The 26,367-nt window shown below is 38.5% G+C and overlaps 1 protein-coding gene across 1 annotated transcript in view; it reads left to right on the top strand.

Annotated features, from left to right (window-relative positions):
* The first annotated feature begins 2,199 nt into the window (after positions 1 to 2,199).
* Ddr2 (discoidin domain receptor tyrosine kinase 2) overlaps positions 2,200 to 26,367 on the top strand; it is a 77,249-nt gene continuing 53,081 nt past the window's right edge. The window contains exon 1 of the mRNA XM_077791072.1: positions 2,200 to 2,218. The gene's annotated coding sequence lies outside the window, so the exon portion shown is untranslated. The remainder of the gene's footprint in view (positions 2,219 to 26,367) is intronic.

The raw sequence follows: 26,367 nt of genomic DNA, 5'->3' as shown, positions 1-26,367 counted from the left end.
GCTATTGCTTTGTAATTGAACCCATGTTTTCTTTTCCATATTCTGTCTTTTACATGTGCTGTAGTGAAATGAAATAGGAAAAACACTGAACACTGTTGGTTTCTATTTCAGTGCTATTCAAGACCCTTGTAAATAATTTAGGATTTGGGGAGGGGCATGGAAAGAGGAACTATAAAAAAGGTAATTTATGAATGTGTGTTTGTAGATTAAAACACTTGAGTAACTAGGATTTTTATAGCTCAGAGTCAATCTAATTATTTTTTGCAACTAAGTTGTATTAAATAGGCTGACCATATTTTCTCAGAGAAGTGTTCAATTTTTCCCTCTAGATCTCAATTCTGACTGAATGTTAAAGTTGCTTTAAACAGGTGAGCACTGCCTGATATCCCAGTTTTGCCATAGAATCTAGGCCACATAACATGTTGCACGAAACGAAAGTTATCACAACCCTGGTATCTGCATATGTGTGTGAAAGTGTTCCTGTCCACAAACCATGTGACCATAAGCTGGGCCATAAGCTATTTTCGTGTGAGGCTTCAAGTTGGTATCAATATATGCCAATGTCTTGGCTGGGCACCAGATCAGGAGGCACCCACAGCTTTGCAGATTCAATCAGCAATTCTTTATTCCCGAACTCACACCGGCCTCTACAAACACGTTCTGCTCTAATCTCCAATATGCCGCTGCCCCAAATCACCTAACCCACGAGGCTTTTTTCCCAAATCCCATTTCAATCTCACGAGAACTCAACGGGAACAAGCAGCAGGAACACCGTAATCCCAGCAGCAATAATCTTCAACCTCAATTTCCCTAAAACCCCTATTGTCTCAGACCGGGAACGCCCTAAACTTGTCTTAAACCAGGACACCTTAAACTCAAAGAGCGGGAAACTTCCTCAAACCTGATCAGCTCTAAACCCGGATCCGCCTTGGTCTTTGAGCAAGGTCACCTTACTAAAGCATACATGCAATGTCCCATCGAATGTCCTCTAAGCAGCATGGGGTATGCTGGCAAGGAGATTTTGATGTGTCATTCCTACTTGGCAATGGCCCTCGGCCCTCAGCAAATATAAATAAGTTAGCTCTCTCAATTCTATTGTATCTGTCCTGTGTCAGGCTAATGTCAAGTTACCCTGATTCTGTACCTGATGAGCTGATTTTAGAGATTATTTGTCCAGTGTCCTGAATAGAAGCCTCCTTACTAAACCCTCTCAAATAAGATGCTTGTCCAACCTCTAATTGAATACTTCTAGGAATGGGGAGCTTTTACCCTCACAGAAAAGCACCTCCATTTGTCAATGTCTTGAATATTTTGGATGTTCTCTTTTATATTTGGTTGAAACCTGACTCTCTGCATCTTCCTTAGTTATGACTTTGGATTTCTATTGCATGATCAGAATCTCTCTACTTCAGGAAGGTCCATCACCTACTTGAAGATCAAGTTCTAATACAATCTTTTTTTTGCCCTGTCTGAAGCATCCCAGGATCTTCCAGGGATTCTTCTTTTTCTGGTTGGGAGTCACTACACATCACTACTTTTCTCTTCCCACTCGGGCTATATTACGTTCCATAAACTTTTAGATCCTGGAGTATAGCTACTTTGTCATGAAGTCACATTCACTGTCTATGAGAAGAGCCATATCCTTTGTATAAGTCCTAGATATACAGTTTTGGTTTCTTCTCTTTTTCCTTTGTCTTATTTTTCTTCAAAGTATTCTCATTACACAACATTAACATAAAAGTACTGACTCTCATTCCTTGTCTTTGCTTTTCACAATTATTGTCATTCTGCTTCCCTTCTTGGATTATTTTTCCATTCTTCTTACAAGAATTTTAAATTTCCCTAACTAGCTAGAGAAAAGAGATACCCTTTAGAGTCTTTTAAATTGTCTTCCAGCTTATACTTAAAATGCAAGCAGCTTGTACTTATAACCGATGGCATCTGTGAGCTCAGAAAAACCAAGAACAGTGTAATTTCTTACATTGTTTGGTCTTCTTTTGTTCGGGTATTATCTTCCCAATTAGATCCATATATATGACTCTTTAATTTTTAGGATATTTTCTTATAATTTTGATTGAAATCTGTCTTTCTTCGATTTTTAATTAAGACCTTGGATATCTATTGTATGATCTGAATTCCTCTATTTCAGGATGATGCATCACATATTTGAAGATCAATTCCCAGTGCAGTCATCTTTTTACTAACTGAAACATCCAAGGTATTTTAATAAATGTCTGTGCCATTAATTGAAGGTCTGTAACGACTGCAGACTCTGAGTATGTATTCTGTTGATGTGGGCTCAAGAAAAATTGCTTCTACATGCAGTTTAATTGTTACCTGCTAATTATATATCTGCTTCATAGATTTATTCTTCTTTTCATGGCTATATTATTTTTGTTCTCTACTATAAGATTTAATCACATAAGCTTTGGTAATGCTTATTGTTCAGAAGGAACAAAATGTTTGTGAGAGAGAGGGGTGTCCTGGGCAGTCTTCCCCTTTGTTTTACAGATGAAGAAACAGGGAGAATATTTTACAGGGAAAATATCTGGCTCATCCAAGTTTACATCATTAGGGGAACAGCTGGCCAGATGCTGTTTTCTCTAAATCACTTAGCTAGCTCACTCCCTTGGTTTTCTTAGAGAAGGAGACTTAAATTGTTTTATTTCTGATCTTATACGTGTGTGTATGTGTCCTTGTGTGTGCATTTTTCTTCTTTATCAACCAGTACATTGTCTGCTATGTAATAAGTTCTCAATATATGCTCATTAATGAAGATTTAAGTTTTTTTTCCATTGGAAGGTGGGGAAAATGACTAAAGAGAAAAGACTAGTTTGCAATGAAACGTAAGTAAAACTAGGGAATTCATAACTCGAGAGAGAGTTATGCTTGTTCTATGATGCTCATTCAGAAATTATCTAAAGCATCATGCTGGATATTATGGTGCCTATGAAGGATGTATAACCTAGTCCCCGATCTCAGTGAATTTATAACGAGGTAATTATAGTTGGCACAATATAAATAAGATAAAAATAGAGACAAGCCTAAATCATGTGGTAAAGACTAACTTTTAGTCCCATAGAATATCAACAACAATAAAGAGCTCCAGGAAGGGAAGGTAACGGAGAGCCTGTTATTAGGTTGTCATTCTCATTGGATGAGGGGTGACTATGAGGGAGAATGGGAGACTAGAGGGAAAATGAGAAGTCTACGTATTTCAGAGCATTATTGTCCATTTAGTACAAGTCACTTGTGGCAAGAAGCCCACAAAGCCTACACTCAGCTTAAGTTTCTGAGACAGAAGAGATTAAGAATGTAAAAAGGGATGCAAAAGTTTATTGTGTACTTACCTACATTAATTCAACAAATATTTCCTGATCACCTGAACTGTGGCAGGCATTTATATTGGGTATTAGGGATTCATTGGTGATTAAAAGAACTAATATCTCTAAATTCACAAACTATAAATTCAAGTGCAGGCCAGGCACTGAGCTAGGAGTCTACCAAACCATTTCAGCAAGGATGTGTTAAAGTCATGGAATCTCCTCTTACATATAGGTATTATAGGTTCTGTTTTCCCTTTATAATAAATTTTGCAATAGCTTCTCTCCTTCCACCTAACCTCAACTTTTTTCTGAGTCTGTTTTCCCCAAACCTAGTTTTGTACTTGTGAGTATGAAGGAATCCCTGGGGGATTGGTGACATCATACACTTTTGGATCCTGTTGCTCTATGCACATTTCTCTGGTTAATCCTGGCCAAAGGAGCTCAAACCCTCATTTTACTGTAGACTTTTAATCTCTCTTTTCAAACTCTGACCAGCATGGTTTTTGAAAAGACTTATCATGCATAAGTTTAAGGAAGAGTTTTCCATGTATCTTGCTGTCAAACCAAAATTCTTGATAAATCTATCAATTTCTTATTCTGGTGGAGCAACCACATATTATAGGGTTCAGGGTACAGGACAAACAAGTTGTAGAGAGAGTGTCACATGTCCCTAATCTATTCTTGTCCTGAGATAATGTCTGTTGCATTCCCCAATCACCAGGGAATATCTTAGAACAATGGAATCAAAAAGTCTGAGAATGATAAGGGGGAGAGGAATCATGTTTGCAGGGTGAGTGTGCATAGAGCCATACGCATTATCTGTATGGAGAATTGCTTAGTGTATATAACCCTTTGACCTGACTTGACACATATCAGTATCAGATAACTTTCTGTCTTAGTCCTTTGGATTGCCATAAAAATATTATAAACTAGGTTGTATATAACAAACAGAAATTTATTTCTTACAGTTCTGGAGGCTGAGATGCTGGCACCTTGGGTGTCTGGTGAGGGTTTGCTTTCTGGTTTATAGATGGCACTTTCTTGCTGTGTCCTTACATGGTAGAACACGCCAGGGATCTCTCTAGAGTTTTTCTTTAAGGGAATTAAAAGAGTACCCTTCTTAATTAAGGCGCAAAATGAAGGTTCCTCCTAATACCATCCCTACCTCCTAATCACAATGTAGTTCAGGATTTCAACAGATGAATTTGAGCAGGATGCGTATTGGGCAGACACGTTATAGAAAGACTATCTCTCTGCCCCTAATCCTTTCCTGACCTGAGATAATATGTTGCAGTCCCTCATCACCAGGGAATACTTCAGGATAGTGGAATCAAATGGATGAAGTGATAAGAGAGAGAGGAGGTATGTTTGCAGGGTGAGTATGCATATGAGCATAGTCAGTCTATAGCATTATCCAATAAAGGAATCTGAACAGTCATGGTCCATTTTACAGAATGAGTTTACTAAGGACTTGCGATGGTGAATGGATCATCTGTTATGGTTTAAATGTAAGTTGTCCCCCAAAAGTGCAAGGGTGAGACAATGTAAGAGGGTTGAAAGGTGAAGTGATTGAGTTATGAAAACCTTGTCCTAATCAGAGCATTAATACACTGATATGGATTAATGGGTGGAAATTGTAGGCAGGGAGTGTGTAGCTGGAGGAGGTGGGTCATTGGAGCATGCCTTTGGGGTTTATGTTTTGTAGCAGTGAGGAGAGTCTCTCTGCTTCCTGGTGCCATGTTCCCAGCTGGTTTCCTCTGCTACACCCTTCCATCATGACGTGTGCTTCACCTCAGGCCCCAGAGAATGCAGTTGGCCATCTATGGATCTCTAAAACCATGAGTCTCAATATGAACTTTTCCTCTTTAAAATTGATCTCCTCAGGTCTTATGGTCACAGTAGCAATAAAGCTGACTAAAACGTAGGTCTTGCTTCAAGCAGATCTCCATGTCCGATAGATTCCCCTGCAGATTTGCCCTTTGTTTTCTGGGCAAGCACTAAGAGAGGAAGTGTTTGGCTCCGGTCCTGTCCGCAGGCTTACCCTCTACTTATCTTCTGATTAATGCTTGTCATTCTGCTTTGAAGATGCCTCCAAGGACCCAGAGGGAGATGTTAGCCTCTTTTCTGTGGAGAACTTTGGCTGGACTCTCCTGGCTAATCCCAGGGGTGAGAGGCTGCAGTTCCTGCAGACTCAAGCTTGGCACTGTTTTTATCTCTGGTGGGTCAAGGACCCGATCTCCAATATGACCCTATCCAGGACCTCTTTGTTCCAGAGTGACCTCGTGGACTGTCCTGCTGACTGGCTCTTAACAATCTCTGCGATGGGTGGTTTTCATTCCAGATAGGAGCCAATGGGTTCCTGAAAGGGAGTGTGTGTGTGTGTGTGTGTGGACTTCTCTTGCCATCTCCCCTCTGGTCTGGGTCTGGCGATGCTCTCCTCTGTGGTCTGGATGAGGAACAACGTGGAACCCAGACAGCCCCTTGTTCTGTGATATTTAAAGCAGCCAAAGCTCTCATTACTGTAATACAGTATGTGCCTGGGCTGAAATGGGGAGCAGAATCCCTCCTGGATCAAGAGGCAGTTCTGCTATGTGGTGGTGAGCCCTGGGGGGGTGTTTGGAACCATAATTGACAGAATTTAGAGTGCCAGGGTGAGAAAGACCTTCAACTACTCCATTCTCTTTCATCCCAACCCCTCCTTTGAAAGAGCTGGTGAAGGGATGGCTGCGAAGGCTATAGCAGGTTCTGTGGCAAAGCTGGACTAAAACTCAGACCCAGAGATCATGAGAGTCATGTCAGCTGGTGCAGTTTCTGTTTCTATCCTCTTTACTTGCTTAAGATCCTTCAGAGGCTCTGAACACAATGAGGAAAATGTGTGCAAAACTTAGCATCCGGCCTGGTTTATAAGTGCTCCATTAAATATTTATCATTATTCTCAGAAGCCCTGAGACATGAAAAATATTTTTGGTCTATTTCAGGCATCCTGAGGTCTTCTTGAGGAGGCAAGATTTTCACATATATGCATAAGCACAACTAGAAAGAGCAATATAGGTCACAATGTGGTTATCTTTTAAGTTATGAGGTATGGATTCAATGAGTCCAGCAAAAAAAGAGACACATTATTATGATCTGGAAGAAGTACCACTGAGGAGGTATCAGCCTCATGGAAAAAGCCTGTGCACTCGTCTTTTCAATTCTTGGCAGTGAGGTTAACAGGTCAGTAGCTAGTGTAGACTCCAAAGAATCGTCTGGTCATCCTTTCTCTTTCCAACACATTCACTGATTATTACTAAACTTGGTTCTTTGCACAGGGAATCTAAAGGAGTCCATAATGAGGTCTCTCCTGTTAGGAGCTCACAGCCTGGGCAGGAAGGTGGGTGTACGTAAAGATATTACCTCCAACAGATGCTACATTCAAATATGTGTACATTCCCAAAGCAATCATCTGAACGAACCAACCAACAATAACAACAACAACAAAAAAAGTCAGATAAGAGCTCAGAGCAAAAGTCTGAAGGGAAGATTTACCAGCTGAAAAGGAGCAATGCAAAACCATGAGCTCTTGTCCAAGAGAGCTGGAAAGTATGAGTCTTTCTATAGAAGAGGTGGAGTTGGTGGGAGATTAACCAAGAGGCTGGATTGAGAAGTCTCTGTAGCCAGCATTGGACAGGCCCTTGGTCTCACATTGACCTTGACTATGTGGTGTTTGTTAGCTGGGCTAGGAAGTGGGGAGAGTAGGGCTGGTAGAGAGGGGACTCTTATACATCAAGAGTTAAGTGCCAAGCACTGGTGACTCAGGGAGACTTCCCGAATGGAGAAGTTTAATCACCTTAAATCAACTTATGTTGTCTTCACTGCTTCATCCAGAGGCTGCTGGTTAAAGTAAAATAGAAGAGAATGTCCAGCCAGCTTTGTGAAGGGCCCATGAAATGGAAAGGATTAGAGGCTGAACTCCTTTTGATAAATGATATTATTATTTTGGCAAGGATTGCAGGAGCTGCAAGTGCTGAGGGATTGACTTGCTTGGAAGAAGAGGTAGGGACCAGGAAAGGAATCTCAGACACTTAGGCCTAACCCAGCTGCAGAATGAGGTTTTCAGACACTGGGGTTAGGCCAAGGATCTGATCCTGAGGGTCTAGAGTCTTTTTCTTAGTGTATATTTATTCCCAGGTCAATAGATATATTGCACCCCCTCTTCCACTTTGCGTTAGCATCCCTTAAAGCCGGAGGGAAATGGAAAGGTTAGGTTTAGAACTGTTTTTGCTAAGACTTTGGAGCCTTCTGTCTATGAGAGGATCTACAGGTGTATCAACTAAGTAGGGACGGGGAGCAAGCCGACCAATTAGAATTCAATTTTTTTCTGTCTCAACCTTGAAGGACTTCCTTCAAGCCCTTTTCCTTGGCTAGGATGTTGAAACTTTGCAATTTTTAATGATTCCCTGTTTCATAGTTTTTCCTCTTGATGTTTCCTAAAGTCTGTGTTTCATTCAAGTCCACATGTAGATTTCATGCTCTATTGCACCATCCCTGGGCCATGACCTGACATAAAATTGATTGCCCACCTGATTGTCTTGCTTGTTATTCCAAATATTCATAGTACCAGTCATTTAAATCTCCTCCTGGTCAACAAAACAAACAACCAAACAAAGAACTAATTTCTTTTTGTGGTTGTATTGCTCTTAAATGACCTGACCTGTGCTGGGCTCACAGTCCATGTCCAGTACATAGATGCCACCTGATTATTGATTTTCTTCTCTTCCTCTACATTATTCTATTAATAATAATACTATGAATAAAATAATGCTAATAGAACTTATTATCTTCCAGGCACTCTGCTATCTGTCCTTTGTATCCCATTTCATCTTAAGAATGATACCATTTTATGCTTCCCGGATCTATAGAAACATGTACCTCCACCCAGAGACTAATTCGTTTCTGTTTTAAAAGTGCCTGACCTGTAATGTTGCTGAAGTTATCACTACAGAATATGGTAACAAAGGACCAAGAGGAGAAATCCTCTCTTTCTTCTTTAGCTAATAGTCTCAGAGAAGGTGGGGGTTCTCCTGTCTCTTTGTGGCAAATCACCAGGATAAGCCCTGATTACCTGGGTGTCGCGACCCCTTGCCCGCAAGGAAGACGCAACTCAGGAATCTTCTTTCAGCAGTTTATTCAGGCCTTTATTTTGACATGTCTTTTAGCTTCTTCTACTTCTACTACTATTACTACTCCTACTACTACTCCTACTGCCACTACTATTACTACTCCTACTGCCACTATTCCTACTACTACTCCTACTGCCACTACTACTACTGCCACTACTCCTACTGCCACTACTACTACCCCCGTGTGCCCCAGCCTTAATAAAACAGATAAAGCCCCAATGCACAACTGCCACGTGGACCTTTCTCATAGGGTGCCAAGTCACAGCGTGCCAACTCATTCTGATAAGGAGTTGTTTGTCACAGACTACAGCGGAGCCAGCGCCATCTTGTAATGGCGGCCACAGTACACAGAAACGGCTCACCATATCAGGATAAGCCCTGATTACCTGGGTCTTGAACATGTTAAGGGACAGACATGGCTCTGCCAAAAGGGCATATCCTGGCTGGTGCCTGAGAAGGTGGGTCTAAGTGTCTCTAACTAGAGGGCCTCCCACAGGGATCAGGAAGTAAGGTTCATTGCAATTTCACATAATCACTTCAGTGTTTCCTGTAGCTGAATGAAATAGAATTTGTGTCTCAGAGATGCTTCAAGCCCATGTTGACTTGGCCTGGACACAAAATAAGCAGCGTAACATGGAGCCATGTCTTCTTAAGAGGCAGTACAGCTGTAGATACTCCAAGGTAGGGTAGTGTTAGTGCAATGGCATCATCAAAATAAGCTCTTGGCCCTTGTGACTTTGGGAAGCTGGGTTGGCAGGCTTTTGTGGTGTGTGTACCTTCACATACAGGGAGAGAACAGCACTGGGTCATGTAGTATGATGTGGTCACCATCCAGTTTTTCTCAGCCCCAGGCTGACTTCTGCTATTCTGGTTCGGAGTTAAGCTCATGAATCTTTCATGATTGCTGAAGCCCAAGTGTCTTTCCTCAGAAATGTATCACTCATAGGCTACGTCCAGCAAAATTTAGTGTGCTGGTCAAAGACAAGGAGTTTGTATTGTAGTTTTTTAAAAATTTTATTACAATTTAAATGACCTGTCAACCTCCAGGCATTCTCTGAGCATCTACTATATAGGTATTAATTGACATAAAAATAAATATATGGCTGGGGGAAGCATGCTTTTTTGAGCCTAGCTTGCAAATTTGTTGAGGAAACAATGCCAGGCACAGAAAAGTAAAATAAAAAGACAAATAAATGCTAATATTTATGAGTTAGACACTGTCCTAAGCCTTTTATCTTTTTTTGGTACTGGGTATTGAATCCAGGGGGCACTTAACCACTTAGTCACATCCGCAGGCCTTTATTAAATGTTTTTTTTTTTTTTAAATTTTGAGACAGAGTCTTGCTAAGTTGTTTAGGGCCTCGCTAAGTTGCTGAGGCTGGTCTTAAACTTGCAGTCCTCCTGCCTCAGCCTCTCAAATCATTGAGATTACAGGTATATGTCACCATAAACTTGTTCCAAGCACTCTTATGTGTTATCCTTAACATTCCTGTGGAGCAAGTTCCATAATTACCCTCATTTTTACAGATGAGGAAACAGAGGTGTCAAGGTTCAGGTGTGTGCCTAGTCCCTACAGCTATTGAGAGATGAGAACAGAACTCAAAACCAGTTTTGGTTTCAGAAAAGGTGATTCAGAAAGAGAGTAAGGCAAGTAGGAGGCAGCACACTGAATGAGGGGAACCAGGGGCCAAAGGAAATGTTGAAAATTGAGTCAGATGTGGCTTCGGGATTCACCAGTGAGCTCTCAAGGGAAAGACATCTTATACTTAGATATCATTTGTCTTTAAACTCACTCTCAGGATTAAGGAGAGAGCGGCATCCTTTGATGGACATTATTTCCCATTTTGCATTTACCATATGGCCTAAGTCCTCATTCTAGGCTCCAAGGCAACAGCCAGATTGGTGATGAATTAAAACACTAGACAACATTCATAAATCAGTACTTAGGTTTGTGGTAGGCTATTTCTTACTGAAGGAACTTGTTCCAGTTAAATCTTGCTGTATAATAAATCATCTGTTGTAAATTTGTGACTTAAAACAACCATGATCAGTTATTATTATCTCTCATACTTTGAAGTGATTGGGTTCTGCTAGGCTGTTCTTACACAGGGTCTGCCGGGCGGTTGCAGGCAGAGAGGAGCTATGGTCTCAAATTCTTTCTCACTCACGAATGTGAAAGGAGATTCCACTGTCTGTTTATTAGCCAAAACATCTACGTGTGGCTTTTCCTTGTGGCCTGAGTGTTCTCATGGCAGGGTAGCTGGGTTTCCAGGACAATAATCCTAGGACAGAGAGTCAGGTGGAAGTGGAGCATCTTTTAGGACCTAACCGCTCAGTTTTCATGTGGTCCCTTTCACATCATTCATTTTGTTAGAGGTGTGTTAGTTCAGCCTATATCCAAGGAAAGGGAAATTAGTCCCAAGGTCTCAGTGGGAGAGAGTCAAAAAATTTGTCGACACATTTTAAAACGACCATAGAAATTTTCCTAGTAACTTCCCTCTGGCTTCAGCAAAACAGTTATCTGAAGCAGTCAGGACCTAAAGAATGTATGTGTAGTTCTGAATTTTAGGAAAGAAAAACAGGCGGTTGGGCCAGAAGAGGAAGAATGATAAGAGAATGCCTGCTAGACTAGACGATCAGAGGCCTGTCTCTGCTTCTGACCAGCGATTGCTCCTGGAGAAGTCATGTGGTCTGGGGGCTGCCTCCCTTTCTTTGCCTCCAACTCAAGAGGGGTTGGGAAAGAAGAGGTCTCAGGACCCTTTGAGCTTCACTGTTGTGGTTCTTTGATTTTGAGGATTAGCATGCTTCTTTGATTACTTTCTAGGCCCTCTGACCATAGTTCATCCTGCTGACCTTCCTGTGCCCCATAATGTAGACAGACAGCTTCTGCTCACCAGCCCGTGCTTCAGAGGACGGAGGAGCCTGGGATGAAGTTGAGATGGGAAAAGAAAATGGTTGAATGCAGGATTATCTATCAGCGAGATAATTTTCAGCTGTTTGGAAATTAGAAAGGGGAGGAAACAGTTCAAAGAGCCGGGGACTGATAGAGTTCATCAAGGTCTTGCCCAAGATCTTGGCAGGCGGAGGGATACTGGATTGTAGAATTTTTTAGCATCCAGTTCTATGTTTGGGAAAATACACTGCCTTCACTTTGAATTTACACTCCTTCTTTCTCCTTGTAGTGCTGGGAATACATTAGATTGGAAACTCTGGGTAGAATATGTAAAGGAAAGAAAGCCATTTCACACTGTCCAGTGGCTCCTTTCTGCCCTGGAAGAAGGGTGTCTCCTCTGACATCGATTGTGCTCAGCATCTGCTCCTCTTTCCAGAAGAAAAGCAATGGAAGGAGGAGGCTATTGGCTCTTTCTCTACCTCATTCTTTTACAAACTCTAGTTGTCTCCATTTTACAGACGAAAAGACCCAGGCAGAAAGAAACAGTGTACCGTCCTAACAAAGGCAGAAGCAGGGATGGCTGTTCCATTCCACTCTAGGCAGTGTGGGTCACCCCAGGTCACTGAGTATACAAGCTGTGTCCTTAAACACTGACTGACTGGGCCATTCGAGGGCCTTGGCTCAGTGCTGAGGAGTTGGTAGATTGAGAAGCACGAGGTTGGGGACTCCCAGAGGAAATCTGAGAGTGAGGAAAACTTCAGCAAATCCCTAGGAATCAAGATAAAACACGAGAATGTTTGGGATGGTGCTGTTTGTGTGTGTATGTGTGTTTGGGGGCCCATCTCTTGCCAAAACCAAGGTCATTTCTGCATATTTGTTTTCTGAATATGAAACACTCCAAAGATTGCTCTTTGTTGGTTGAATTTGAAATGAAAATGACTCAGCAGAGAGAAAAATAAGTTTTGAATGCCCTGAATGGGCTCTGGATTAAATATATGGCCCTAAAGTGTGTGAGATTCATTGTCTTTACCAGACATTAACGTTCCACATACATGTAAGTGCCATAGATAGAGTCATGACACACACACACACATACATTGTGTGCTTGCTCCAACTTGACCCTAGTCCCTTTTTCTTACCTCCACTCTCACTCCAGCCTTTCCAGAACACCATCCTTTCTTGCAGGGAAATTTTATCTAGGTTTCGGTGGAGGGTCCTGGATTTTAGCTCATAGCCGATTTTCCAGGAGGGGCCAGCATTTCCTTTCTGGTCGTTGTCAATATCAACATCCCTGAAGGAAATCTGTGAATTTTTATTTTTATTTTTTAGCAAAGTCAGGGTCACCTCAGATTGTCCCTTGCTTTAGGATCTGGGAAGACAGACTGTCTGGGAAGAATGGCCACCTGCCAAATCAGATGTTCCCTGCTTTGTACAGCAGCCATATTCCTGAAAAGTTGGGTATAAACTGGATTTTGATGCACTGAATCACGTTTTGGATGTATTGAAAGGATTTGCTATTGGAAGACCCACAGCACTGGATCCTTTTGTAAAGTGGAGAATTATTTTGTAATGTGGCTACACACTTAATGATTTATGAGTTTGGTAAGTAGATGGAACATTTTTTCATACCAAGTGTTATTTTAAATGCACTCTGTGGGATTTCTTATTCAGAGTCACCGGAGCAACATTGAACGTTTTTTGCAAAGAACTATTCTGTCATGTGGGTAAACATTTCATGATTTATGAGTTTGGTAAATTCAGACTTTTCTTAAAGTGGGATGTGCCTCTGGTTCTGCTTCAGAGCAAAAGACAGTTTTGCTGATATTCAGACTTGGGGGAAAAAGCACTGTGCTCTCTGTGAGTTATGGTTATTCTAAGGGGGCTCGGGAAGAACAGAGCTACTCAAACTTTCCATTTTGTTAGAGCAAAAGATGCCATGGGTTCCATATGGTCACAGGGGTAGGAATGATGGAGCTATTTTTCCAAGTAAATGTTAACTATTACAGTTAAGTTTTCAAATCTGTCATAATGATATTTTATTATCAGTTCTATAGTGAAAAATAGACATTGCAGTGGGTCTTATATCTTGGAATTCTAAAGGGCTGCTGTTATTACCAGTGCAGAGAACTGGACCTTACTCTAAGATTCCTGAACATGTGAACCAGGTGTGAGAGAGATCCTAACTTTCTGCTCACCTTGTCTCCATATGGCTCAAAAAATAATTTCCACACTGTCCTTCCAGATTCCTTGCTCTATTACAGGCAGTTGGTAAAGAGGAGCATGATCTCAGAGGTATCTAACCTAGAGCTGCAGGATATTTAGGAATGACCAGGAGTGAGCCTTTCAATGAGAGCCCCCCATGGAACAATACAGGGTTAGGCAGATATGCTGGTGACGCAAGCTTTCACCATGGTGTGGCCCTGATTGTATTTCTTTTTTAAAAAAATTTATAAGTTATACTTAAAATTTTTAATGTTATACTCCATGTAGGTATAATATGTCAAGCACATGGAGTGTAACTTATTCTAAATAGGATTCCATTCTTGCAGTTGTACATGATGTGGAGTTTCAATGGTTGTGTATTTCTATATGAACATAGGAGAGTTCTGTCCAATTCATTCTACTGCCTTTCCTATTCCCTTCACCCCTGCCTTCCCTTCATTCCCCTTTGCCTAACCCAATGATCTTCTGTTCTACCTCCCTTATTGTATGTTAGCCTAAACATTCATAGAGAACATTCAGCCCTTTGATTTTGGGGGATTTACTTATTTCACTTAGTATGATACTCCATCCATTTCCAGAAAAATGCCATAATTTAATTCTTCTTTATGACTGAGAAATATCCCACTGTGTATATACACCATGTTTTCTTTATTCGTTCATCTGTTGAAGTGCACCTAGGTTGGTTCCATAGCTTAACTATTGTGAATTGAGGTACTATAAACATTGATGTGGATGTGTCACTGTAGTACGCTGATTTTAAGTCCTTTGGGTCTAAACCGGGGAGTGGGAAAATGGGGTCAAATGGTGGTTCAATTCCAACTTTTCTGAGGAGTCTCTATACTGCTTTTCAGAGTGGTTGTACCAATTTGCAGTCCCACCAGCAATGTATGAGTGTACTTTTTTCCCTACGTCCTTACCAACATTTATAGTTACTTTTATTTATTTATTTTGGTACCTGATATTGAATGAGGGGCACTTAGCTACTGAGTCACATTCCCAGACTATTTGTATATCTTATTTAGAGATAGGTTCTTGCTGACTTACTTAGGGCCTCAGTAAGTTGTGGAGGCTGGCTTAAAACTCGCAATCCTCCTGCCTTAGCCTCCTGAGCTGCTGTAATTACAGGTGTGCACCACCATAATGGGTGTTACTTGTAGTCTTGAAAATTGCCATTCTGACTGAAGTGAGATGGAATCTTAGTGTAGTTTTAACTTGCATATCTATAATTGCTAGATATATTTGTTATCTGATCATATTTCTTCTTCTGAGAAGTACCTGTTTAGTTCCTTTGCTGATTAGGTTATTTTTTTTGGGGGGGGGTGTGTGTGTTAAGATTTTTAAGTTCTTGGTATATCCTGGAGATTAATTATCTGAGGTGCATGTGGCAATGATTCTCTCCCATTTGGTAGGCTCTCTCTCTTGATTGTTTCTTTGTTGTAAAGAAGCTTTACATCATTACCATCTCACTTCTTGATTCTTGATTTTACTTTTATGCTTTAGGAGTTTTGTTGAGGAAGTCAGTTTCTAAGCTGACATAATGGAGAGTTGGGCCCTCTAGTTGGTGCTGGGTCTCTGGTTTAATGCCTAGGTCTTTGATTGATGTGAGTTTTTTTTTGCAGCATAAGAGATTAGGGTTCAACTTCATTCTACTACATATGGATTTCCAGTTTTCTCAGCACCATTTGTTGAAGAGGCTCTCTTTTCTCCAATGTATGTTTATGGTGCCTTTGTTTAGTAGGAGATAACTGTATTTATGTGAGTTTGTCTCTCTGTGTATTCTATTATTTTCCATTGGTCTTCAGATCTGTTTTGGTGCCAATACCATGCTGTTTTTATTACTGTATCTCTGTAGTATAGTTTAAGGTCTGGTATTGTGATGCCTTCAGCTTTACTTTTCTCACAAAGGATTGCTCTGGCTATTCTGGGCCTCTTATTTTTTCAAATGAATTTCACGACTGCTTTATCTATTTCTATGAAGAAAGTCATTGGAATTTTAATAGGAATTACATTAAATCTGTATAGTGCTTTTGGTAATATGAACATTTTGACAATATTAATTGTATCAGGGGACATGGGAGATCTTTTCATCTTCTAAGGTCTTCTTCAATGTCTACCTTTAGTATTCTATAGTTTTCATTGTAGAGGTCTTTCACCTTTTTTGTTAGATTGGTTCCCAGGTACTTTATTTTATTGTTTTTTGAGGCTATTATGAATGGTATAGTTTTTCTAATTTCTCTTTCAGCAGATTCATCATTGGGGCATAGGAATGCAATTGATTTATGAATTTTAATTTTATATCCTGCTACTTTGCTGAATTTGTTTTGAGTTCTACAAGTTTTCTGGTGGAGGTTTTTGGTTCTTCTAAATATAGAATCATGTCATCGGCAAATAGGAATAGTTTGAGTTCTTCTCTTCCCATTCGTATCCCTTTAATTTCTGTCTTCTGTCTAATTGCTCTGGCTAGAGTTTCAAGTACTATGTTGAATAGAAGTGGTGAAAGAGGAAATCTCTGTCTTGTTCCTGTTTTTAGGGGGAATGCTTCTTGTCTGTAAGTCTATTGACATGGTCAATTACGTTTATCGATTTCTGTATGTTGAACCAACCTTGATCCCATATGTTGAACCCCACTTGATCATAGTGTAGTATCATATTAATATGTTTTTGTATGCAACTTGCCAGCATTTTACTAAGAATTTCTGCATCTATGTTCATCGGGAATATTGGTCTGAGGTTTTCTTTCCTTGAGCTGTCTTTGTCTATTTTTGGTATCAGGCTGATACTAGCTTCATAGAATGAGTTTGGAAGGTTTTCCACCTTCTCCATTTAATGAAATAATTTGAGGAGAATCGGTGTTAGTTCTTTGAAGATCTGGTAGAACTTGGCTGAAAATCCATCTAGTTCTTTCTTCATGGGCTTTTGAGGGCATCTTCAGTTTCATTGCTTAAAATTGATCTGTTTAAATTTTATATGTCTTTCTGATTCAATTTAAGTAGGTCATATGTCTAGAAATTTGTTGATGTTTTCAATATTTTCCAATTTCTCAGAATATAGATTTTTAAAATAGTTTCTGATTATTGTCTATATTTTAGTAGTGTCTGTGGTGATATTTATTTTTTATCACAAATCTTAGTAATTTGAGTTTTTCCTCTCTTTCTCTTGTTAGCTTGGTTAAGGGTCTATCAATTTTATTTATTTTTTCAAAGAACCAAGTTTTTGTTTTCTTTATTTTTTTTTTGAAAAAAAAAATTGCTTTTTGTATGTTTCAATTTCATTGATTTTGGCTCTGATTTCATTTGTTTCGTGTATTCTGTAGCTTTCTTGTTGATTTGTTCTTCTTCTAGGGCTTTGAGATGTAATGTTAATTTATTATTTGGTGACTTTCCTATTCTTTTAATGAATGAGCTCTGAGCAGTTTACTTTCCTCTTTGAACTGCCTTCATGGTGTCCCAGAGATTTTGATATGTTGTGTTGGTATTTGTGGGAGACCAACCTTGCACTTGACTGAGTCACACTCCCCGGCTGGGTGCTGAGGCGCTCAGTCGCAGAAATGTGGCAGAGCTTTCCCCAACCTTCTTGGGTTCGAGGGTTGGTGTCTTGTGCATGGGTGTGTCTTGCTACAGCCCCATGGGTGGAGCTATGTGCTCACCTGTTCCTTTGTAATGTAACCCCTTGCCCTGTTTAGGATAGAATCTTCCATGGAAGTGCCTTGTGTGTGTCCCCTTCTCTTACTGTGCCCTTGGGTGTGGCCTACCCAGGTGTCAGTCAACCTGCTGACAGTGGACATCATGAAGATAGACTCAGCCCCCTGAAACCTGACCCCTGCCTCATTTGAATAGCTTCTCCTCAATAAAAGGGGTCAGCACGTGCTCTCTCTCTCTTTCTGCAGACCCTTAAGGTCAGAGGAGCCATCACAGCGACCCCCAAGAAAAAGGTATTTGTGTCTCTTGTATGGTTATTTTGTGCAGCCCAGTTAGCCCAGTTTAACTGGAGTGACCCCTGAGCCTTTTAGTTGAGAACAGAAACCCGGCAGGTATTCTTATTCACCTCTAAGTATTATTTTTAAAATTTCATCCCAGATTTCTTCTGCTATCTATTGGTTATTTAATAGTGTATTATTTGGTCTTCAGGTGTTAGAGTCACTTGTATTTTTTATTTTATTGTTGATTTCTAATTTCATTCCATTATGATCTGATAGAAAGCAAGGTATTATCTCTATTTTTTTGGTACTTGTTAAGAGTTGCTTTGTGGCCCAAGATATGATCTATTTTAGAAAAGGATTCATGTGCTGCTGAGAAAATGTATATTCAGTTATTGGTGAATGAACATTTTTATATGTGTCTGTCAAGTCTAAATTATTAATTGTGTTTTTAGTTTTATAGCTTCTATGTTTAGTTTTCGTTTGAATGGTTTATTCAGTGATGAGAGAGTCATGGTAAAGTCACCCAGAATTATAGTGTTGTGGTCTATTTGATTCTTGAAATTTAAAAGGGTTTGTTTGATGTATGTAGATGCTCTATTGTTTGTGGCATAGATATTTAGGATGTTATGTTTTGTTGTTGTAGAATTTCCTTAAATAGTATGAAATGACCTTCTTTGTCTCTTCTGATCTTGAAGCCCAGTTATCTCATTTGAGGATAGAAACCCCTGCTTCTTTACGAGATCCATGTAAATGATATGTGTTTCCCCATCCTTTTATCTTCAGTCTGTGGATGTCTTTGCCTATTAGGTGAGTCTGTTGGAGACAGCATATTGTGGGGTCTTGTTTTTAATCCAATCTGCTAGTCTTTGTCTTTGGTTTTTGAGTTTAGACCATCTACACTCAATGCTATTTGAGAAATTATTTTCATTTCCTGTCATTTTGATTTATTTATTTAAAAATTAAATTAGTTTCTCATTTGATTCACTGTTCTTCTACTATAATTTCTCCCTTTGCTGTTTTTCATTTTTACTTTTTATTTTTTGTTCATGAAACATTTTATTGAGTATGTTTTCTAGTGCCAGCCTTCTAGTTGTGAATTCTTTTAACTTTTTTTTTTTTTTTTTTACCATAGAGGTTTTTATATTATCATCAGTTCTGAAGCTTAATTTTGCTGAGTTGGCATCCATTTTCTTTCAGAGCTTGATATATATTATTGCAAGACCTCCTAGCTTTGAGGGTCTGAGTTAAGAAATCATCTGAGATCTGGATTCATTTTCCTCTAAATGTGACCTGTCATTTTTTTTTCCAGGTAGCTTTTAAAATTCTATTCTTATTCTGTATGTTAGGCATTTTCATAATAGTGTGCCTTTGTGTGATCTGTTGTAATTTTGTATATTTGGGATTCAAGATGCCTCCTATTTTGATTTTCCATTTCATTTTTTAGGTTCAGGAAGTTTTCTGATATTATTTCATTGAAATGATTGTGCATTCCTTTGGTCTGTAACTCTGAGCTTTTTCCATCTATCCCGATAAATCTTAAGTTTGGTCTTTTTATGTTATTCTGTATTTCTTGGAAGATCTGTTCATGGTCTCTTAGCATCTCTTCTCCATGGTCAACTTTATTTTCAAGATTATATGTTTTGTCTTCATTGCCTGAAACTTTGTCTTCTAAGTGGTCTAGTCTGCTAATGATGCTTTCCAATGAATTTTTAATTTGGTTTATTGATTCCTTCATTTCAAGGATTTCTGTTTGATTTTTTCAGAATTTCTATCTCTTTGTTGAAGTGATCTTTCACTTCCTGTATTTCCTCTCTGATATCACTCCTTTACATCATCCTTTACATTGTAGATTATTTTAAGTATGAACATTCTAATCTCCTCTGACATCCACTGTAGTGTGTCAGTGGATTCTGTTATTGAAGTATGTTATTTTGTTTGGGGTGATTTTTTTTCTCCTTTCTTTTTTATGTTGTTGGTGTGTCTACCCATCTAACAGTATGGTTTTGAAGCAGTAGAATTTGTACCCTGAGGACTTATAGTTTCCCTGAAGGTGTTTAGTACCTCACCTTTTTGGGGAAGACAGGTAATAATAACAATCAATGCAAATAATTTACAGCATTGAACCAAATAATTCCTGCTATGGCATTTACATTGTTAATTGTAACAATAAACAGAAATGATACCATCAGTTATAGCTCATGGTAAGAACAGTAAGTTTACAAAAGGGTTTACAATTTTAAGTGATGAACAATGAGAGAACAGAAGAGACGTAGGATGTGATGATTATGAGGGAGGAGGAGAGAAAATAAAAGTCTTAAAATTAAAGGAAGATGGTCTGGGTGTAGCTCAATGGTAGAGTGCTTGTCTAGCATGTGTGAGGCATGGGGTTTGATCCTCAGCACCACATAAAAATAAATTAATTAAAAAAAGAGAATCAAGGGAAACTGATAAACTGAGAGAAAAATATGTATAAAATAAAAATTAAAAAATATAAATATAAATCAAAGAATACATGAACAAAACCTGAACTATACTATTCAGATATCCTAGTCCTTAAAATAATGATCCAAGAAAAAAAAAACTGTCTTCAGGAAATGCTAGAAATGGGTAAAAGGAAGCATGACTATTTATAAGTGTCCATGTGTCATTCAGGTCACAGTTGAACAGAGAAAAGTAAAAAGAAAAAAAAAAGTGATCATAGTGGAAACTTCAAGAATTGTTTGTGTTGGGTATCAAAAGATTCTTGGCTTCCCTTCTCAGCTGTGTAAGGTGGGGTTGCTGGGGTGTGAGAGGAAATCCTGTAGTCCGGGCTTCTGGAGGCAGGGTTTTAGCATAAGTAGGCTCTGGGTTCTCTGTTGAATGGCAATTGGTCTGAACCTTTTAAATCATCACACCTCCCAGGCCCAGCATTTTCTGGTCGGTGCTGGGAGACTGACCCCTGGGAATCTCCCCTGGGTTTCACTCTGTGGTGGAGGTGCCAATCCTTGCACTCCTCAGTCACTCATGGGCCCTGCATTTTCTGGTCTCTCGGGTCTAGTCTCTAAACTCAATCAATCCCTACCCTGCTTTAGAATTCCCAGCCAGGCACATCTGTCCCAGCTGATCTTTCAAATTGGTGGACTTGAGTGGGTGGGGAGAAGCATGGTAGGTTTCCCTACCTGTATTGCACTGGGTAAAACCCTCTCCATACTGGATTTTCTCCTGGTCACTTAAGCAACCTCTATGCTGCAAGGTGTGGGTTTGCCTGGCCTGATTTTCAGGCCAAGCTCAATGTCCAAGAATGAGTCCCCCCAACTGTTGGTTCCTGCACTGCACCTGCAAATGGTTCCTTCCTCTGTTCTCCCTAGGAGCCAGGAAAGATGTGGCTGCTTTCCTGCCCAAGGATATTGTGCAGCACACCTTTCAGGTTAGTGGGGCAGAATATTTGATCTTTGATCTCTCTGTACCCAGACATGTTTCAGGTCTCCAAAAAATCTTATTTTTTTTAATTGACTTATCTCTCCACTATTTTCTTGTGTGTGTCAGGGAGGATTGCACTAGCAGATGCTGCCACCAGTAGCAGTGTAACTAAGGATTTCCCCTCCTCCTCCTCCTCCTCCTCCTCCTCCTCCTCCTCCTCCTCCTCCGCCTCTTCTTCTTCTTCTTCTTCTTCTTCTTCTTCTTCTTCTTCTTCTTCTTCTTCTTCCTCTTCCTCTTCCTCTTCCTCTTTTTCTTCTCCTCCTCCTCCTCCTCTTCCTTCTTCTTTTGGCTGTATGCAACTTCCTGAGTCCCAGATCTTCTTTGAGTGTCCAGAATTTATTCCTAATAAATTTCTCCCTCACACCTTGCTGAGAAGCTGCCTGACTGCTTTCTTAGTTTCATTCCAAAGAACAACCAGGAAAGTGATCTTCTCTATTCTGCCATTTTGTTCAAAAAAACCCCTGATTATATTTCCAAGAGAGGCTTTTGGAAGTTCTTCCAAGTTCAGAGATAATTTGTGAGAAGTTGAATCTCACAGACAATTTGTTTCTTTGGTTGTTTCTTTTATTCCTGGAGAGCTGCTAAATTCCAGGTGTGGCTGCCACACTGTTTTGCCTGATCTTCCATTTTACTTCCTTGTGTTCTGACAGCTATGACCATGGTCTGTCCAGATTCTGGCATGGGCAGTCCCAACGTGAAGAGTCAACCATCTTCCATCAGGTCTTGTAAAGTTTATGGGAGGTCCTGGGCCATGGCTTCCTTTGGAGTCAATTTGGAGTGTTCATCCAGCTTGGCAAAGGAAGAGGGTTTTGATGGAAGAGGAAAGGGAGTTCTTTACTACAAAGTACATATTCTCTCTGAGCCACCTTGGAAATTTTGTGGAAGTAGAAAAACTGACCTCTGGGGTCAGAGGAACTGGAATCAATGCTAACCAGGCCTCTTTCTAGCTTTATGACCCAGGCAAATAAAAATTAATCTCATTTTGATATAGAGATAAGCTAGATCCCTGATTTTAAATAACTCATAGTCTGTCTTTTCTATAGTGAAGAAGCTAACTATAGTCAGCACAATGAATAGGAAGCAGCAGCCAGACCAAGCAAAACTGCCTCACTTGTCCATGAAGTGATTTTACTTTCCTACTTTGTAAAAGGGGGTTAGTAATTGAGGCTCAATGACATAATGCAGTTTAATTTACCTAATAAGTACAAAGCATTCTAAAATAGAAAACATAATCAGTCATCTCAACTGTTTTATGCTTTCAGTCTATCCACATGCTAGATGTATTAATTAATACCCCCACTTCTCCATACTACAAATGACTTAAGGTGTATGTTCCCCCACCACAATATCTCCTTCAACTCTGCAATATACAGAGTTGTTTGGAAAGCACTCTTGAGATTATGATAGCCTGCTCCCAGGAATAATTCTTTCTTATTTTTGTCAGAAAAACTGATATAAATGATACTAAACAAGAATTGCATTTTCCTTGTTAAAAATCAAAACATTACAAATAAGACTGATCTCTTCTGATTACCATTCACCATCTCCGGTGCCAAATGCTGCAGTTCATTTCCCAACTACATTTTTGAGGGAACCATTGCTTTCAGCATGGTGTTTAATTTTCATATCTTCTAAGTACATATAATTCTGTGTGTATTCATAAAAATACATAAAAGTGTTTCACATAAAACTTGCATTCTGCTTGTTCACCTAAAATATGTCATGGATGTCAAACCATGAAACCACATACAGCTTTAATACATTCTTTTTCACTATTCCATAGTATTTCACAGTGGGAATATATCATAGTTTATAGCATTCTATTATTAATAGGCATTTCCCCCATTTTTGTTATTTAAAAAAGTGACAAAACACTTCTTTGCACATGCCTCATTGTGTACACAGAGTCTCTTTCTAGTTTAAGCAATAATAAATAGTGTGTATAGATGATATGTTTATGCATTTTATTTAAATTATTGTCTATATACCCAATGGCAGAACATGGAAGTATGCACTTCCCCACATTATTGACAATTATCAATAATGTGAGATATTATACTTGAAACTGCCAATCTGATGGTCAAGACTGGTATTTAATTCATGCTTTAATGGTTGTTTTTCTGACTGCTAGGGAGATTGAACACTTTTAGGTATTTACTGCATTATATTGTCTCCTTTGGTAAAAATGTTTTTTTTTTTTTGTTTATTTGGCCCATTTTCTGGTGGCTCTTAAAATTATTTATAGAGATAATTTATGTAAGAAGCTATTTTGTTATACAATTTCAAATATTTAATGTTGTTTGTTGCTTGTATGATAAATTATGATGTCTTTTTGTCTCAATGAAATTTCAAATTTTGATGGAAAAATTATTCTTCTTTTCATTTATGAATTTTGCATTCAATGTCTTATTTTTGCAGGTCTTTTTAAAATTTTTAGTTTATTGCAAATTCTCCCATGTTTTATTGAAATATTTTTGTAGTACTATTTTTATATTTTGGACTCTGTTTTTGTGTGTGGGCTGATGTACCTTTATTTGCTTTTAAAAAGCCTAATAAATCCTCTAAAATTTCACTGATTTTAATTATCCCTTTTATTCTATAATAAATTCTCATTTATTCATGAAGTTTTTCTGGGTTTCCTATTCTCTTCTTTGTTCTGCTCAACCACTTCTCAGTCAGTCATATACCCAGAAAGACCTTTGCTGGCCACCTTGGAATAGCTCTCAATCACTCTCTATCACATTTCTCAATTTTCTTTTCTTTGCTACACATATACATACCTTTCTTTTTTTCACATTTTAAAATATTTTTTTCATTTTTGTTTTCATTTATATTAAACTGACACAGAAAAAAATCATGAAAATTGTACATATTAATAGGACAACTTTTCTATGTCCTTAAACATTTGCCATTTCTTTATGGGGAAAAACTTCAAAATTCTTTTTTTCTAGCTTATTGAAATGTACAGTACATTATTGTAGCCTATCAGCCAATGTGCAATAGCACACTAGATCTTCTTGCTTCTATCTACCTGTAACTTTGTACCCACTGATCAATCTCTCTCCATTCTTCCCTGATACCTTTTTTTAATGTTTTAATTTACTGAATTGTAGAGAATTGTAGGACTCTTCTACAAAAGAATATGGTTAGACAAGGCAGTTCTGAGACTCAGCACTAACTAAAAGATTACTTATATGAGCTTAGGACTTTATGGAAGAACATCTTATATCATGGTCCTGAGCTAGTGCTAGATTATAACCCAGATCAATGTCTACTAGACCTGCCTATGTATTTTCTTTTCTGAGCATATTTGGGGACACATTTATGGAAATAGCATTCCTGCTGTTGGAAGTGGCAAGGCACACTGAATCACCTATTTATTACATCCAAAACAATGAAATGAAACCCAGTTTATTAGTCTTTATGGTCTGTGGACCACTTATTCCCTGCCCCATACCAGGGCCACATTTATCTTCTGAGTTCCATTTGCTTTGGCACCATTGTTTTCAAACAAAATCATTTGAATATCTGACTTTTTAAATTTGTTTTTAATTTACTACTTTGGATGGGTCATCATTCTATTGTCTAGAAATCATCATAGAAAAATTCTGTAGGCTGAAAATATACCTTATCCTTATCTATTCCATTTTCTTTTTTTACTTAATCCCCATTATAATCCAACCTGTCCTTCAGTTACTGATTTCTCCATGAAATCTTCCCTAATCAGTTCAGTTCAAAGGGATTTCTGAAACTTTTACAATTTTGTTGCACCTTCGATTTCTAACAGTGAATCCAATGTATGATTGAATATCAATGTTACTTAGGGGATAATTTTTTTAAAAAAATAAGCATTTTATTTGAGAACAGTTATATATTTATAGAATCATTGTAAAGATAGGACACAGAATTCCTGTATACCCCACATTCAGCTTTCTCCATCATTAACATCTTATATTAGTATAGTACATTTGTCAAAATGAGTGATTTGATGTGGATACTTTATTGTTAACTAATGTCCATAACTTATTCCAATTCCTCAGTTTTTCCTAATGTCTTTTCTCTGTTCTGGGATTCCATCCAGGATATCACATATTGCATTACATTACATTTAATCTTGTCTCCTCAGGCTCCCTTAGCTGTAAAAGTTTCTGAGACTTTCTTGCTTTTGATGACCTTGACAGTTTTGAGGATTACTCATCAGGAATTTTGTAGAATATCCCTCATTTGGGATTTGTCTAATGTTTTTCTCATGCATAGACTGTGGTAATGGTCTCTAGGGAGGAAGAACACAGAGTCAAGTGCCATTCTTGTCATATCATGTCAAGAACACATACTAGCAATATGACTCACCATTGTTGATATTGTCTCTGAACACCTGGCTTGAAGTAATGTTTGTTAGATTTATACACTGAAAAGTTATTCTTTTTTCCACCCTGCGCCCTTTGGAAGAAAAAAAAAGTAACCATCTGCAGCTTACATTTAAAGGGGAGGATGTAGCTATGCTCCACTCCTTAAATGTAGATTAACTATATAAATTATTTGGAATTCTTTTTCATGGGAAATGCAAATTCTCCCACATTTGCTTAATTTAATCATTTATTTACATCACCATTAACTCATGGATATTTATTTTTATTCCAACTGGACTATTGGGAAATCTTTCATTTGGCTTCTGACTTTTTGATATACTTTAATCATTTTTTTGTGTGTGTGTATACTTTCTCAGTTTCTGGCACTAAGAGATAAGAGATCTTGACTAATTCCTGTCCTAGTTCTAGGATCAGCCATTTTTCTAAGGAACACTGATTCCTTTTATTGGATAATGGTATCAGAAACCAAGATTTAAGCACTAGATTTGCTTTTGTTGTTTCCTGGATACTCATTACTAGGATGTCATTTACTTTAATTCCTCTCAGCTAATAGAGCAGAGAGTGTGTATGTATGTATATATATATATACACACACACACACACACACACACATTAACTTGTGTATACACAAATACCTATAAATATTTCCATATGTAACTATCTGTATCTCTTTAAACCTGAGTTTGTACTGGTATCTCCATATCTAATCCATTATCACATGGTCATTCTGAGGAAACTAGAAAAATACAATCCCAGTTAACACTTCTGAGCTAATGAATCAGGAACTTACACGTTTTGAAAGGCAAACACATGAAAATTATTGAATGTTTCTCCTTGTTTAATATTGGAATCAACATTGAAATTATGAAAACATGAGTTGACAACCCCAGAAATATGTTTCATTTTATTGTTTGCCCTTATCTTAGTAAAATGTTATCACCTGACCATAGTTTTTCCAATTTTAATTCTGTTAAGTGTATGATCATTTGGAGTTTGAAAATTTTTATATTAGGTG

The sequence above is a fragment of the Urocitellus parryii genome, chromosome 11 (genome assembly GCF_045843805.1).
Source record: "Urocitellus parryii isolate mUroPar1 chromosome 11, mUroPar1.hap1, whole genome shotgun sequence".
NCBI classification, from domain to species: domain Eukaryota; kingdom Metazoa; phylum Chordata; class Mammalia; order Rodentia; family Sciuridae; genus Urocitellus; species Urocitellus parryii.
The sequence above is the reverse complement of the archived record's forward strand: the minus strand, read 5'-3'. Positions and strand labels throughout refer to the sequence as shown.